This window comes from Corapipo altera, unplaced genomic scaffold, assembly GCF_003945725.1.
Source record: "Corapipo altera isolate COAL_440 unplaced genomic scaffold, ASM394572v1 95, whole genome shotgun sequence".
Lineage (NCBI taxonomy): Eukaryota > Metazoa > Chordata > Aves > Passeriformes > Pipridae > Corapipo > Corapipo altera.
Genome location: NW_020884947.1, coordinates 810,693 through 822,984, shown reverse-complemented (window position 1 = coordinate 822,984; position 12,292 = coordinate 810,693). Strand labels below are relative to the sequence as shown.

The following is a 12,292-nucleotide window of genomic DNA, read 5'->3' as shown; positions in this document are numbered from 1 at the left end:
TTTGCAGCTCCCCCTGCCCTCCCTGCAGTGCTCTCACACCTCCCCAGGTATGGCCCACAGACGGGAGGGGAGCACGACATCCTTGATTGATGGCTACCAGCATCCTGTTAACATCAGCACGTCAGCTGGTCATGTGAAATGAGCACCACGGGCAAAAGAACAAGATACCGAGTTTATATACATATATATTTTATATATATGTATATATTTTATATATACATATATATTTTATATATATGTATAAATGCTCACACATATCAAAATAAATATATGTGAATATATATGTATAAGTGCTCACACATATAAAAAATAAATTTATGTGAATATATATTACCATTTTATATATATATATATATATATATATATAAAGACAGCCAGTTTAATATAAGAAACTAGAAATTATTCTGCCCTCGGAGCATGACTTATTACAAGTAAAATAGTCCTCTGCGGCTCAATTGCTTCTTTGACTGTTGCTTGATGTGGCAGATAAACTTTGATTAATCAATGGTTTTATTTAGTTAGTTGTAACGTACGATGAAGTTGTGTGATACCAAGTTTTAAAGGTGGGAACTGCAGGTACCTGAGTTGGAAGTATTTTCAAGAGATTTTTTTTTTTCTTTATAGTTAAAAGTGGTCTTGTTCCAAGTCACCCAATTTAAAGGAATAGTCATGCAATTAGTCATCTAATTGAAAGAAATAACAGCTTAGATAATAAGAAAAATCTGCTTTTCGTTTTGCAAAGTTTATGGTTAATACTGGCAAGTTTTCCCAGCTCCATTGTTTTTTTTGCTGAAATATTAGACCTGAGTGGGGAGTCGATAGCAGCAGAATATCTGAGCAGCCCTGAGGGGCTGAGTGAAGCAGTTCCAGATGCTGGAGAAATTTTTTTATTTTCTTGTGTTTTGTAAGGGACTGGTTGTGGTCCTATAAGTATCTTGAAAACTTCAGGGAGACTTGTTTCAAAACGAACATTTGCTTACGTGGAATCTCTTCTGTAGCTTGAATAAAGTTGGGCTAGGGGGGGAAGGGTTTCTTTGCTCAAAAGAAGTAATAAAAAAAATTCTAATAAAAGGAAGAGAAGTCTGTCTTGTGTTTAAGACCTTTTCGAATCTTCAGAATTTCACATACCTTATCTTGTTATTTCTCTGTCAAATTTAATTCCTGACCAGATTCTTCATACCCATACCTGCTGCTTTGCTTTTAAATTCCCAGAGAGCAATGTATTTTATATATACCAGCCTCTTTAGTCATTGCAGCTCTTGCAAGCAGAATTAAGATGCCTCAGAAGGATGCAGGAAGAATGAAGAGCAGCAGATTTTCCACAGCTCTCGTTGCTCCTCTCATGTCACGAGACCTGTGTGCTCCTGCCGAGGCTCCACAGCAGAGTTAGCCTGGGCAAAGCTTTTTTTTCCTGGGATTTTCCTTTCTGGCGCCTTTTTCACCAGCTGTCTCTGACAAATACTTGGGCATTCCTGTTTTCCCACAAGTGCTTGCCAGTTCTGTGTGTTGTAGCTAATTTAGGCATTATCCTGTATTATATATTATTATAGGTAACTCCTTAAGAATTTGGGCCAACACAATATCAATTTTCTTTCCTGGCCAGGAGAAAATTTTTAAGTTAATTTTTTTAAAAAATATTTATTAAATTTCCAAATTTAGAATTGCCAAATTGGTATTTCCAAATGCAAACCAAAAAGTTAAATTTTAACTTGAGATGACGACACACTTCTCAGCACTTGAGTGGTGTGTACTTGGATGCAAGGCAGAGAGTGATGGTGGTAAAAGCTGTCTGCACAATCCCCCAGTAGGAACAAGCAGGTGTAAGCCATGCAGTGGTGCTGTGGGAAGGAAGGGAAAATGGAGGGGCTTGGCTGATGCCGTGGATTTTTCTCTGGTTACGGGGACCATCTCCATTCGTACACATACAGGTCACACACACCTGCTTCTCCTGCTGCTGGTTAAACCAAGGTCTTGACTCACCCACTGGGTTGCTCACAGAGGAGGAAATCAGGTATGAGCATTTTATATACCTCTAATTAACATTATGATACCTGTGACCTTTGAAATCTGGCTAATCAGGGTCTCATCTGGTTTGTTGGCAGCTTCTGGCTTTTTTGTGTCTGTAAGTATTTAGCTTCGCAGCTCTGGAGCCTCTCTGATTAACCATCCTGGATGCTAACTTTGGGGGTTTAATTATCTTCCTAAAAGCCAGCATGTTGTTACCTTTTTAGAAACACATGCTCAGTTCTTACGCAGATGTTGTTCTTAAAATCTATTTTTGTAAACATCCTTTTTTGGGGGGCCAAGAGGTTTCTGATAGCTATATATAGCTCTGTGTGATTTCCTGGGGGGGGGGCAGGAGCAGTAAATCAAGCCCCATCAGTCAGGTATTCATCCCTCCTGCAGCTCCCATTTCTCCTGAGAAAGTTGAAAGAATCATGAATTAAATTACACTTAATTGATAATGAATTTAAATTCATTCAGTTTATTTCAATTTCTTCTGCTACTTGGAAAGTAATTTTAAATGAAGGATGCAGATTCGTGCAGAGATCACGATGTCTCAGAAAACACTAAAATAGGGATGCTGAATGATGCATTTAACTGATGATTGAAAAATTTGATGGAATCTTGTGGAAAGGATGGAAGTACTTATATTCTCTGCATCTGTGACTTACAAAGCCAGTATAAACTGAAAGGTGTTTTTTACATCTTGGTGTTTCACACATGCAGGTCAGCAGATTATAATTACTCCTAGTACCTGCTCATGGTTTAATATCTAATTTTTTTTCTTTTGGAGATGTGTTGCTTCTTGCTGCTGCTCAAGAAAACTGAGGCAAAAATTACTCATTTCTCTTTCTTGGTTCATAAATTTTTTTGTTAGTTGTCTATGCTAAGGCTTTGGTTTTCTCCAGTTGAGGTGTCAATGTCATCAAGTGATGTAATGGGATTTTGTAGGTGATAGCCATAATATATCTGTATACCATTCAGGAAACTTATATATGCCTTTGCAGATTCCAGCTGTGTAAGAACAGCCTGGGGGTAAATCTTACAGGCATAAAAATGTCATATCTGCAGGAGTTTTCTGTCCTGCATGTGCAGATCAAGAGAAGCTCCAGGAGCGAACAACTCCACATATAAATCTCAGAAATGGGTTGGGTGTTTTGGGCACTACATGTATGTCTTGTAAGTTAATCCTTCCCAGTGTCCATGACTGCTCTTTATGGATCCGTGCAAGTTGTCTGCACTGCCAAAATAAGGGAAACTTCCTGAAAGTAAAATTTTTAAAAAAGTGTCAAGTTCCAGCCAGAGTCAAGCACTGCAGTGAAGATGTTCTGGGGTATTTGGAGAGCTGTTCTGGTCATGGTCCTGACTGTAGATCATGAAAGAAAAGTAAATCCAGACCAGTCCTGTTTCCTATTTGAAGTGTTGGGGTTTTTTTCCATTGGTTGCGTTCTGTTTATTTGAGGTGGACCTGTGAGTTTTCACAGGGAGGGGAAGCTGATAGAGCAATTGTAACTCACACATTGCAATAGTTGGAAATCATACTTTTATGATTTTATGCTAGTCTTTCTTTTAGAGTTTTAATTTTGAATTCCCATCTTTGTTTTTATTTTCAGTTATGTAAAATTCACTGGTTTATATAGTGAAAGTTTAAAGTTTTGAAGCTTTGACTCGTGGGTTACCAAATATTTTAAATTTATTTTTTTTTTAAACCAAGCAATACAGAAAGCAAAACCCCTTCCCATCAGCTGTGCTCTCTGTTAACTTCTTTGGGCTCCAGCTAAAACAGAACAGGCAAATCAATAATTGCCGTTTAATAATGTGTTGGTAATAATGCAGCTGCTGGAGTTGTATTCCTTATGTGCCACAGGTAACTGTTGAGTGAGTTATCTGTTGAGATCTGTTGTTTATTTTAGGGGTGGTCAGAATCAAACAGAAAGCTTTGGATGAAGGGTGAGCTGACAGATTCAGAGATGTGCAAAGAGTTCATCACTTCCTGCCTCGTGTTATTTTATCAAACAATTAACAAATCCTGGTACAAAATATTCACATATTTAAAAAAACCCCTATCCCAGTCCTTCTGCAGCTGGATAAATAGTGTAAAGCTCTTGCAGCTACTGAATCAAGTTAATTTGGGCTTTTTAAAATATATCTGGAGACTCTGGGTGGTTCAGCATCAGTGCCTGCGAGCAAGTGGTGATGAATGGGGTTTTATGTGCTTTTGGAGCGAGGCTTGGAAGGGTGTTTTGAGTTTCTCTGATGTTATTCCTGAAGTTTTTGATAGAAGAAGCTTTTTGATACGAAGCCTGTGCAGTGATCAGCCTTCCTGGGAGGGGGTAATTCTGGAACCCTTTTGGCTGTGCCTTGTGTCTGTGGTTGACTGGCTGATGAGCACCATGTTTTCATGGCTTCATTTTGCTCATTTTTGGTACCTTTCTCATGCAGTCATGACATATTCGATTCTTCTTTTTTTGCTGATACATGAATTTCCAACTGGTTTTAACTTCCTGTTATGCATCAGATGTATTACTGCATACATCAGAAACGTTTTAGTGGGCAAGGACTGAAGCCAACACTGATGAACTTACTTTTTCCAGAGAAGCAACTTCCAATTAGATACCATTAGTCAATCCATGCCAATGATGTTGGACTGTTTTGGGGCTTTTTGGGAAGGGAAGGAAACGGTGGAGTACTCAAAAGTGGTGAAAGGAACATTTTCTAAGGAAAATTTCCATATTTTTCTAAAGCAGAGTAAATTTTTGCACAGATGTTACCACTGGTTTGAGGTGATTCCTGGGGATTTGCTTTCACCTTGTGTAAAGAACAAACTTGGATAGTGAAGTAAAGCAGTGTATTTATTAAATGCAGAAAATGAATGTTGGTGCTTGATTAAGGTTGAGAAGTGAAACAGGTAAAAACTTTTGACATTAGTTGAAACATTAGCATGACTAGTTAGTGTCTATTTACAAGTAAATATAGTGGGTTAAAATTTAGCGAATGCAAACAGCACTGCTAAAAATATTGCTGAAAATATAGCTTATATTAAATGAGATGGAGTTAATCTTGGTGTAGGAGTCCACTATGAGGTGGGGTTTGCATTTCTTATATTGCTTTCTGAAAACATGCCATTGATGAACTTACTAACTTTTTTTCCAGTATCTCCTGCTTCTTCTGTGAAGGTGATTCAGTGTTCAAATGCACATTGGATGTAGTTAGAAGAAAATCAGTAATTATTACAATCCTGCACCAGGGCCTATCAGCCCGTGTGGCAGGAGGCTGCACTGAAGTGCTTCTGATTAGAAATTTTTCATTTCCTTCACTGTTGCAACATTTCCCTGGGTTTATTTCCAACTTTCAACACCCTTTCCTGAATGCATTTCCATCTTTAGCGCTGTCTGCATTAAAAGAAGGGGAATGGAAAGCTAGGGAGGGGGGAAAAAAGCTTGTGAGAAGTGTGAAATAAACCCAGTATAATTTAATCAAGGAAGGACCTGACAGACCCTGTCTGCTTATGCTGCAGGTGGCTGTTTGTTCAAAGCACTGTGGAATACCATGCAAAAGCAGTTTTGAACTTTATAATCCATCCAATTGTCTAAAGGTCTCAGCAATCGTCCTTTTTTAGCAAGTTCTGTGAAATGAGCCAAATGCACTGTTGGTGTTCTTTCATTTTGAAGTTGAGCCACTGTTTAATTCTGTAAGCAGAATTCTTTCAAATGCAACGTTGCATTTTCATCTCAATTACACCGTTGCATGATTTTATCTGGGATGAGTTGAAAATAACTTTTTAGAAGTGGTCTGACTGATTTTATTCAAATTTTCCAAAGTTTTTGCTTCAGATGAAGCTGCCTGCCCTCATTGTCCACACCTCATCTCTGCTTGTATTCCGGGGGATGCACCGCAGGAGGGGCTGGGTGGGTGATTGTGGGAGCTCCAGATCATACTGCAGAAGAAACCACAACCTTTAGAGCATCCTCTGGAGTAGCTGCACAGGGCAGTGTGTTATGTGTTTGCCCCTCTTCTGCTCCCAGCGGGATAAAGGACAATGAAACCAAACCAGTGTTAGGTACAACAGTTGTTTCTAAAAGGCCAGTTTCCAAATACTGAAAAAACCCAATAAAATAGTTTCCATCAAAGCAGTTGCAAAGTTGCATCCTGTTTAATCATAGAAGCATAGAATAGAATCAGCTGGGTTGGAAGGGACCTCAGAGATCATCAAGTCCAACCCTTGATCCACTACCGCTGTGGTTACTAGACCATGGCACTGAGTGCCACATCCAGTCTCTTCTTAAAAATCTCCAGGGACGGAGAATCCACCACTTCCCTGGGCAGCCCATTCCAATGTCTGACCATCATCTCTGTAAAGAAATTCTTTCTAATATCTAACCTAAACCTCCCCTGGCACAACTTGAGACCATGCCCTCTTGTCTTGCTGATAGTTACCTGGGAAAAGAGACCAACCCCCACCTGGCTACAACATCCTTTCAGGTAGTTGTAGAGAGTGATGAGGTCTCCCCTGAGCCTCCTCATAAGACTTGTGCTTGAGTCCCTTCACCAGCCTTGTTGCCCTCCTCTGGACCTACTCCAGGACCTCAGTATCCTTCCTGAATGCCAACTTCTGCACAAAAATAAGATACAGCCTACCTACAGAGGGTAGGTTTAGATAATAGGGAGAGGTTCTTCACAGTGAGGGTGTGGATGCCCCATCCCTGGAAGTGTTCAAGGCTGGGTTGGATGGGGCTTGGAGTAACCTGGTCTAGTGGAAGGTGTCCTTGCCCATGACAGGGGTGTTGTAACTAGATAAGATCCCTTCCAACTCAAACCATTCTGTGATATGATGTGATGAAATCTGGTGTTTTCCCAAGCCAGTGAACTTATTCCTACTTTAATAGAAACGGAGGAGGCTGATGGCAAAACTCTGCTCCCATCCACTGTGACCCCCAGCAGTGCAGCTGGGATGCAGTTCGTGCCTCTCTTCAGAAGGATGGTGTCTGTGGGAATTGAGACTGGGATGCGAGAGGTGAATTATTAAGAGGAAGATCACAACAGAGGCACAAGCTCTGCGGCCTAGAAGAGCACAGAAGTCCCTTCCTTACCTTTATAATGGAGCTATTTCCCTAAAACGTGTTGTTATTTGTTTGCAGCTGTGTGAGGCATTGAGCAGGATTGTAGCAAATGAAAGCAGAAGCTTGTCTGTGAAAGGTACACAGCTCAGAGCAGCGTGTTGCTGTCATTATCTGTGCTATCTGGTGTCTGCACTTACAGCTGTCATGTAAGTGGGGTTAAAAAAAAAAAGAAAAACTGCTGTACTTGGGCTCTGCCTGTCACTTGTAGCTGAGGGTTTGGCAAAGGAAGATTATTTTTTTTTCTTCACTTTAGAAGTTATTCAAAACAATATAATTGAAAATGAGTGGCTCTTATCAGAGGGGTTGTGCCCCCTGAGGCTTTGCCCTCTCTCCATCCTGCTGCCCTGCTCCGTGGGGGTACGTGGCAGGACGCAGTGCTACAGCTGCAGCCAGCTGTGCTGGGCAGCTCCACATCCAAAATGTTTGCCCCGATTGTTTTTGGTGATGATATTATTGCCTGTTCAAACAAGGCAGAGCTTTGGCCTCACAACCCTTCCTGTGTCACGACTGATTTTTGGTTTTTTCTATGAACATTAAAATTTTCCAAGCAAAAAGAATAGTTCTTTTTTTTTGTTGTTTGGTGTTGGGGGGTGTTAAGTGTTCATGCTGCAGGAATTCTAATATCCTCGAACATCCCTCACATCCATACTCACATCATCAGGCTGACTGACAGTCAAAGAGTCTGGCAGATTCTGAAGGCAGATTCAAGAATAGTCTCCGAACCGTTGTGTGTCACGTCCATGCACTTAGGAGAAGTGATGGGTTTAAGGGGCATTTCTGGGAAACCCTGTACCTCTGGATTATTAAGTGTAGATTAGATGTTTCAGTGTGAATAGTGAGTACTGTAAAAGATAAATGATCTGGAATGACAAAAAAAAGGGACAGTTTTGTGTACCAGGTGTAACTGTGTGGCTGGAGCTCTTGCAAAGATGCCAGCTTTGGGCTTAAAAGAAAACAATAAGATAAAATTAGTTATCTGGATTTTGTTTTTCATTTTCGTTACTGTGCAGTGTTATACACATATGCCTTCCTTACTGCCCCCTGTGCCAGGCTGGTATTTCTGCAAGTATTTTACAAATTTATTTGTTTCCAAACTTAAAAGCCAAGCAAAAGTACCTGATTTAAAAGTCCCCCTGTGATGCAGCTGTATATGATTAATTTTCTTTTGTAAACTTCTGTCAGATCCCAGTGCCCCTAAGAGGAGCAGTGCAGTGTCACAGCTCTTCCATGGATTCATGGCCTGATGCCCCATCCAGCAGGACACAGGTAGCAGGGAATGTCATGATGCAAACAAGTGCTTTGCTGCTATGGCCTTGGGCCTTCCAAAAATTGTATCAGATTAAGTTGTCATAGACGTTTCCTGACATGGAGTGATGGCATAAATAATATGCTATGCATCACTTTTGCAGTTAGGAAATTATGGAACGGTTCTATTGTGGTATTGAAATACAGTATTAATCACTTTCCATTGCTACTACAGAATTTAGCAGTCAAATTTTTTACTTGATTAATAGACAAGGCTTTGACTTGAATGTTTTTCAACAGTCTACCCTTGTTTGTCTCAACAACAATTGTTTTTTATCACATTGGTACACGTCTGACAAAAAAAAAGGCACTCTGGATCATTGGTGGCATTAGTCTGTCATTGTCTTGCATTGCCTTTATTAAAACCCCTTTTGTCCTATTGTTGCTAAGTGATCTATCCATCTTAATATTTTCCTGATGTCTAAGCTGCTGTCTGTTAATGGCATCCTAATGTGCTCTGAATTGACATATTTCACATCATTTAAACTCTGCTTACCTATTTATCATGCAGAGGTCATAACTTACTAAGTGAAAGTCACTCGAAGGATTTTTCTTTGCAATTTCTCTAATTTTCCATCGCTGTGCCACAAGGAAATTGCAGCTCTTCCACTCACTTATTGTACCGTGGTGATAAAGGCTCTTCCTCACTCCGGCATCCGATACACAGAGGAGCTTTGTACGTTTGATTTTCTTCTTCTCCTCCATTTGTGTCAGCCTGATGTGATATTAAAACCGGGAAACGGGGATGTTTTGTGCAGCCGTTCCTGGTCTTGGGAGCAACAAAGATGACCTGGCTGGTGTGGGATCCATCCTCGCACAGGGAGACTGTCAAGTCGGTGCTTGCTGGGGCTGGGATTGTGTGTCACTCAATCTTGTCAAAAATTCTATGAATATTCAATGAGGATTTTAATGTATTGTCATCAAGGAAGCAATTTCTATGTAGTCATATTAAGCATGTTGTCATCTCTGCAGCTTAAATACATTGTTTTGCCCATGAAGTGACCTTAGGCAATTTTAAAATGGTCTCGTTTTTTCTCCATTTGCCTTATACCAAATAAATTAGTTTTACCTAATAGGAACGAACCTAATATGAATCTAACACATTTGTATAGGGAGAAGCACATTTTAATAAATAATCACAGTATTATTCTACATATACCAGGATTTATCTTTCCTGCTTACGCTCACACAGAAGGTTTGAGATATGGTGAGTTTGGCTGCAGTCAAGTTGTTCTTTAACTGAGGTTTCATAATGAGTTCAGTTTTCACGGGGCGGGGGGGGGCATAAATTTAGGTCCCCACTTCCACTGTGGATGATGTTTAAATCACTGAATGCCTCATTGTTGTGTGTTTAGGTGTCATTTAAGCTTCATTGCCCAGGCGAGCTTTTTATTTGCATAGATGTCGTATGAGTATATTTTGTTGGATACAGATTATTGTGGGAAAACCAACGGGGTGCTAAACTTAAAGTTTAAACTGAGTAAAGTTTAGATTTTGAAGTTTGTTCTCCTGTGAAATTTCTTAGATTGCAGAACTCTTCTAAGTGCATATCTCTGTACCTGGGCGAGAATGTGAACATTGTTTCTTGAGAGCAAATTGGTGCCTGTAATGCTGTGATGATTTATTTTTGCATATGTCCTGAATTACGTATTTTTCCTCTGAAATCAGAACAAACTATTTCAGGATATACAGAATGTGACATTTTAGACTGAAATGTGAACAGCAGAGCCTTGTTAGTCACGCCAACGGTTGTACTGGGAACAACAGGTGTATTGTTGGATGGACTGGAACAGTGAGACATCTGATGTGTAGTGAAATCAAGGGAGAAAGCATTAGGGTGTGAAAGTACTTTGTTAAAATGCTGTTCATTAGGAAACCTGAAAATCCTGAAGAGTACAGGAAAGTATATTTTGCCTTACAATGATTTGAGAAGTAAACTACTTATTAAATCAATTAAACAGCATTTTGGGCTGGGAAGAGACTGGTGTATTCACAGCTCCAAAGTGTACCTCTGGGCCAACACTTTAAAAATTAAGTGGAAAATTTTAGTACCTTTTGTGTTGGTGTGAAAACACGAAAGTATCTGATTTTTCGGAGAATGGATTATCATCACTTGCAGGCCCGAGCAGTAGCCACTTTTGAAAAATACAGTCATTGTTTCTAAGGATACCAAGCGACTTTCCTAGAAGTGACTGAGTTCCTGTGCTGAATGTCCCAGCACTGGAGGAGAGGTTTTTGCCAATTTTGCAAGGTGAGATTCACAGCCTCCAGCTTTGCAGCCAGACTTGAGAAAACTCCCCTTAGTACCTTCCCAGGATTGTTTCCTCTCTTCTCTAAAAGCTATCAAAGTAACTCACTGATAAGAACCTTCCAGAAGTTTATTTTACTTGAGTTACTTCATGCATTAGTTATGTGTGTGACTAGTAATGCTCTTTAGTCATATCCTCTGCACATGGATGATACGCTGACTGTGTGGATAAGCTGAACTTTGTGGATGGATGGATCTGTGGACTTTCAGTGACAGGCTGAGTTGTGTTTCCTTCAAAGACACAAGGATGTCCATTTGTAAATAAACAGGTAATCCTTGCTGGAAAAGCGTACTTCTCGTTCAATAAAACCAGGAATGACTGATTTAAATCATCATGATAATCCATGATTTTATTTCTTGTTCATCGACTCATTTAAGTCATCGTGATAATCTAAAATTTCTCATTTGTATTCAAATTGGAGAAGGAAAAACATAAAACCTCATGCATTTTGATACAAGTCAATCTACAGTGTCATTGGTATTTTCTATAAACTATGTAAATTGTCAGACCAACTCCAGATGAGGGTTAGTTGTGTTGTATCTGGGACAAGAGAATTTTAGACCTTGTTTGCACTAAAAACTGACATCCGTGCTGCAGCTGTGCCTGGAGGATGGGAAGAGTCAAGAGCCAGGGCAGGGCAGGAATGATGCCAACAGAAGTGGTATATCCAACCTCAACTCATGCGTTGCTTTGGCTCTTTGGATGACAACTATTCTCCCATAGTCCAGACATTAGAGACACAGAGAAAAAGGGTTGGGCTTTTGTAATGGAAAATGCAAAGTTTCACTGGGTGTATTGTCAGTGCTAATTTTCATAAATAAGTAAAGGGTTGGATTTTCTAAATGCAACACATCCATATTTGATGATCTCCATAAGAACAACTTTATGCACACGTACAATCATGTGCAGGGTCCTGGGTTGTGCAGTTACAGTGGTTTTCCACCGTTCTGGGGAATCTTCTCCAGTGAGCTGTTCTGCAGTTGAAAGTGGATTAAAGCAAAAGGAGAAAAATTGTTCTGACTGATGCTGGCCAAACAAAAATGGAAGGACATCGTGCATCCCCAGTTCCCGATAGAGGATATTTATGGTATAAAACAATATGAGTTTTCTTTGAGCTTCATGTTTTCAACCTCTTTTTTTTTAACGTTTCAAAAGCCCCGTGGTAAAGTCAAAGCAGACTAGTGCAGAATTAACAAATCTGACTCTAGTCTGCCTGCAGGGCTCTGGATATACATATAAAGTAGTAATCCTGTCTGAAGTGATTTCTTTTGAGATGCTTAGAAAGTCTTTTGACGACTTTGTGCATTTAAAAGCATTTATTGTTGTGGTCAGAAGAAACGATATTTTTCTCATGATTTCCACTGAGAAAAGGCTGTGTGGTTTTCTGCTGTTTCTAACATCTTACAAAGTCCACAAGCAATTAGTACTGAGGCCCAGGAGAAGGAGTCGTGCTCCATGGCTTTCCTGCGTTTCCCCTGAAATGTGTGTTAGATTTCAGTACTGCAGAAATTAATTTCGTGTTGTTTTGCATTCTGAGCAAGCTCAACTCTATTG

The 12,292-nt window shown here is 39.9% G+C and overlaps 1 protein-coding gene across 6 annotated transcripts in view; it reads left to right on the top strand.

Annotated features, from left to right (window-relative positions):
• The window catches only part of CTBP1 (C-terminal binding protein 1), a 238,594-nt gene that overhangs the window by 119,434 nt on the left and 106,868 nt on the right, over positions 1 to 12,292 (top strand). The window contains exon 1 of one of the 6 annotated variants that reach the window (XM_027662648.1): positions 1,836 to 2,011. The exons of the other annotated variants lie outside the window; for them this stretch is intronic. The gene's annotated coding sequence lies outside the window, so the exon portion shown is untranslated. Of the gene's footprint in view, positions 1 to 1,835; positions 2,012 to 12,292 lie in introns of those variants that run through there. 6 annotated transcript variants of the gene reach the window in all.